The sequence below is a fragment of the Lonchura striata genome, chromosome 3, assembly GCF_050655825.1.
Source record: "Lonchura striata isolate lonStrDom1 chromosome 3, ASM5065582v1, whole genome shotgun sequence".
NCBI lineage: Eukaryota > Metazoa > Chordata > Aves > Passeriformes > Estrildidae > Lonchura > Lonchura striata.
The window spans coordinates 25,433,146-25,438,383 of NC_140705.1; the positions used below are offsets into that span (position 1 = coordinate 25,433,146).

At 33.3% G+C, this 5,238-nt stretch overlaps 1 long non-coding RNA gene across 1 annotated transcript in view; it reads right to left on the reverse strand.

Moving 5' to 3' along the window:
- The window catches only part of LOC146767816 (uncharacterized), an 82,586-nt gene that overhangs the window by 40,428 nt on the left and 36,920 nt on the right, over nt 1–5,238 (reverse strand). The gene's annotated exons all lie outside the window — the stretch shown is intronic.

The following is a 5,238-nucleotide window of genomic DNA, read 5'->3' on the forward strand; positions in this document are numbered from 1 at the left end:
GCAGTACTTGTCTGAGCTTGTCTCCATTCATAACAAAGTATAACAAAACCTGGTTGTTTTCAGCTTGTGTTCTGTGGTCAACTCCACTGCTCACCATTAGGCTTTTATTTCTTTTAGTAATCTTCTATTTATTTGTCTTTTATACTCTTTTTCTTTCCTAAATCAAAATCCTCATCTTCTTTTCTGTGTTGTTGTGCATCTATAGGCATGTTTTTTTTTTGGTGAAATGGAGTATCTTTGCCACTCACTAGGAAAAAATACTAACAACAAAGTGTTTGTATCAACACCTTATCTGTTCAGGAGATCTGTAAATTTGTGCTTTAAAGGGGCTATGTATCCCCTCTTTCACTTAGCAGCATATATATCTACGAGATTTTATTTATACAGGGAAGTTTAAATTCAAAAGCTATCAAGGTATTACACACTCTTATTTAATAACACATGCATCTAAATTCAGGACATTTCCTTGAAGTATATATGAATTTTAAAAGGCTCTTGAGTAACCTGCAGCCAATATTGTTACATTGCATTTTTTTCCTAAATCAAACTGGAAATTAAATGCAAATGACAAAACTGAAAGGTAAACAGAATTGAAAAGAGATATATATAGCAAGAAGGTGAAAAAAGTGTTCTTGATACAAGTCACCACAACTCTCCATTTTCTTACTTTGAATACATATATATATATACACATATATATATACTATTATATACTATATATATATATATATATATATATATACAGAGAGACAGAGAGAGAGAGAGAGAGAGAGAGAGAGAGAGAGAGAGAGAGAGACTACTAAAACCATCTTTGCAACAGAAATCCATTTCACATCTTGTCACCAATGGAACAAATATTAAGAATTATAATTTGCCGAATAATCACTTTTTTTATTCCTGTCCTTATATAACTGTTCAAAATGAAGCAACACTATTTCTTGAATTAATTTTATTAATTAATTAATTGAATGTAAGAAAGAGAGTTGAAAGGAAAATGGCAAATCCTTCTCATGGGCCAGAGCTGAACCAACAGTTTTTAAGCAATTTCTGACAGATTTCTATTTTATTTGTTTTTGAAAATGCTGAACTGAACAACCCACTATCCCCTAAAATTTCTGTTATGAAATGTCCCCACTGAAATTACAAATTATATCAGTGCTTGATTGATCTTACTTTTAGAAAATTTTCCCAGGGTTTAATATGTTAATACTAGTTTAAGTAAAATGAGAAAGGATCTTTTAGTGCTAGATCTTTTTATAAAATACTAGTAACACCACAATAGTTATTAAATATATCAGTTTGTTTCCCCTCCCCTCTGCTATACTGTGCTTGTTTGCTCATTTGTGCCCACTACAAGCTTCTTTTGTGTTGTACCTAAAGGTGTGAATCACTGGAAATTCTGTAGAGAAAACTGGCCATCATTCCCTTCTATGCCTTTCCAGGAAATCTGTCTCCTTCAGACAAGTCACAGCTAACATGAAATAAGATTTCCTTCAGAAGCATCTTTTTTAATGACAGTAAGAGTTTTTGGCTGGATGTATTTACTTTGTAGCTGCTAAGATATTTGTTCAGCCAATTCTTTTAAATGCAAGTAAAGTTAAGAGGAGGATTTTTTTTGATTTATCGGTTCTTACTTCCCAATTGCCACATCTTCCAGCAAAAGACCAACAAAAGAGAGTTGCAAAGTCTTCATTGCTACATTGTAGAATTAGTTTAATTACAAATGTAATGTCACTTCTGTAGTCCTAGCGTATTCTAGTTTTGGACTTTAAAAATTATTCATGGCATTAAGGAATTAAGATCCACTTAGGACTGCTAATTAAGGTCCACTTAGGACCGTGTGAAGGTAGAACTGATTGTTTAAAAGGTGTGAAAATGGCAATATTATTTACACATTAGTGGGAGTGGTATTCTTGTAATTGAATCATGTTTTTGCAAGCTTCTTTTTCACATTACTTCTGAATAAAAACGCAGTGACATTAATTTCAGCATAATACATGGCTTATATTTGTTTATTTATTCCTTTTCATCCCTTCTATCACACTTCTTACTAGGCTTTTGTGACATATTAAAAAAAAGTTTAAGTCATCTTTCTGATGGGGGTTTTAAACAGCAAATTTACCGATGTTGGCTCTGACAACAGGGGAGATGAACAATAGTGCTCCTGTTCTTCCAACTGGTTCAAGATCTCAGGCTTAAAGATTTCTGCATTGCTAACCTTAGCCTGGGGGAAGGCCTTGGCCCTCTTGATAGAACTGAGAAAATCAGTTTTATTTTAAGACAATCTTACTGCAAGAAAATGGCATGGTATACACGAAGGGTATACACAAGAAAATTTAATTAAGGGAAAGCATTATTTCTCCTCCACACTAAGAACATTTCTAGTCACCCACTGTTTTAATGGAACCATAAAATAAAAGTGTAATCAGTTTTACCAATTTTTAAAATGAATCTCAAATACTACTACAGCTTTTTCAGATGTATGTCCTCTGCTTCACAGAAGCAAAACAGTCAGTCTTTAATAGTCCAGGGAATAACTTCTGAATAATATCCAGAGGATGAAGGCAGTTTTTTTTTGCTACTCATTGCAAAGATATTAAGATGTATCTCTTTATCATGACATTCATAATATGTAAGTAGACAAACAGTATTGCACTTTATTACACTTTCTTCCTGAATTTCTTCTTTACATTAAAACATCCATGAAGATATTCCAATCACCTACATATAAATTCTAAACAGACATATTAAATAAGCTGTTGTTTCCATTTCCTCCATTGCCACCATTTGCTTTAAAGGCAATTTTTATTTTGGGACAGTCCCTTTCTTCAAAGAAATATTGGCTTATCGATGATTCAATGTATTGCTGATAAATGTCTGTAGAGATCTTTAACATTTGTAAGTGGCACATTTCTTTACTTATAGACCTGACAATCTCATTTTCTTCTCAAACGATTATACAGATAATGTTCACCACACTGTTTAAGGAGAAATAACTTGAGTAGTATCTCTGAAAATACAAAAAATTGTCATTTTCCAGATACTAAATTCTCAAAAATCTGTCAGAAACAAGCAATTAGTCTTGCATCTCCAAACCTGGGAAACTTCAACTGAGTTAATGCGGAATGTGGGTGTCCAGAAAAATGAAGAAAAAACCCCGAACATTTTTAAGACTGCTCATACCTTCTGCTGTCAGTCCAGTTCTAGATAAATCCTCTAATTTTTTAAGTGTTGTCACACAGATGTCTCTCTAAGCTTTACCTTGCTTGTTGGTAAACTTGGTTGAAAAGAATAATATGCGTCTGTTGTGGTCCTGTCTTCTCTATGGTTTTATACCTTTAAAGGCATCCCTGGAGAGGATTCCTTAACCATAAACACATTGGAACAAGGTTTTTGTAAATGAGTTTATGCTTTTTGATATGCTGTACCTAAACCATTTTTACTTTTTTTTTTCCCTTGCAACACAATTTCAAGTTTTTGAAGTGTGCCTTCTTTACTTTGTTGTTTAGCCATGCTGGCTTTATTTGTGATGTTTCCACAAGCATTTTGGCAAATGATGCACATTTATTTTGAATTTCTAATGTGTTATCTGCCAATGTTTGCAGTTTTGGCTTTGTTGATTTGTGGTTTTTTTTTTTCTCTCTAGAAGTTTTTCTCATTTTTAATGTAATTATTTTTGAAATTAAGTGGTGCTACAGTGCCAGTATAGCTTTTCTTATTTCTTCAATAGATAATTGATATTTTTTCATCAGGGTTTTTGAAAGTAAATTTTATATCAGGTCTGCAAAGCTGTCATTTTGGCTGAAATGCAGTCTTGATTTCACACTTGAAAAGTTATTTCTATCTAGTCTATATCATAGTAGATGAAGTCTCGTAACTGGGTTTTTCTCCTTAGCTTCTAATCAACTTTACCCTCTCTCTGTCACTATCAGTGTCCTATCTGAGCAATCTTGATACTATTGTTTTCCTATTTTGTCCTTTAATTTCTACACCTATAAAGATTTTATGTTGGTTGTTATTCACCCATTTACCTGATTTGATGGCTGTTTACAGATGAAACTACCCCAAACCAGGATAAAGCATTTTAAAAATAAAACAGGGAGTGGAAAATAAGTTAGTTAACCATCTCAAAGTCCCATCATTTTTAGATGAAAGGCACTTTTGATAAAAGCTAGAAGGCTCACAGAAGGGTTACACTGGAGTCTAATTGCTAATAAAAATTGTAGCTATAAATATCAGCACCATATACAAATGGTGGTAGTGTAAAATATAATTCTGTATATTGATATTTACTGTTATAATATCTTTGGGTTTCTTCAAATTATCTAAATATTCTTAAAAATACTTCGGCTATGGGGAGATTCCAGACTAAGCAGGAGTCAAAAATATTAGTGGATAGTGTGCAGCAAAAATCTAGAAATCAAATAAAGCATGTAGGAGACATAACAAAGATATGAGAATGCTAAGCAGTAAATTTTGTGTGCCTCAATTCTCTTCAGTCCAGAAGGGAAATAGAAACACTTTGAATCAATCCTGTTGCTTTACTAACTGGAGAAACTGTTTCCCAGTTTCTAAAAAAGTCCCCAGAAGCAAAGAATTGAAATACACCAAATTAAAGTAAAAGGGAAAAACTTGACCTAACTTAGAAGAAAGGCAAGCCAGGATAAAGTTAGTCCACCTCTGGGGTAGCTGGAGAATTTTTCAAGCAAGAGTATGCTTAAAATTGTGGGAAGTAAGAGGAAAACTGAAAGGTTAAGAATACCTTGAGCTCTTTCCAACAGATAACAGTAATATTGCCTGCTGTTCCCTGCAAGTAAAATTGAAGTGCTTTCTTGCTTTTAAATTTAGTAGTATTAGTGTATTACTCTCAAGAAATTGAAGCTTGAATGGAAAATCCCGGTGTAAAATTATGCTTTTGGTTCCCTGTTTATTGGAAAGGAAAAAGTGTTTGTCTAAGACATCTCCACTGGAGTTCTCTGATTTGTCATACAGCTCTTAATGGAGGATGTTTAACTCACCTTTAAGTTCTGCTGTAATGCTCCTGTAAGAAAACAGATAGACACGAGGAGAAATAGGGGAAGAGCAGCAATCTAGGAAATATGGATTTGTTGACATTTTCAAGACTTAAAAGACTAATATTTTTGCCAGCAGTCCAGACCATGGATAGACAGTCAGCCAAAACATTTACTGTGGATGCAGTCTGAATTTACTCATCTGGTATCATCTCATTAGTCTTAC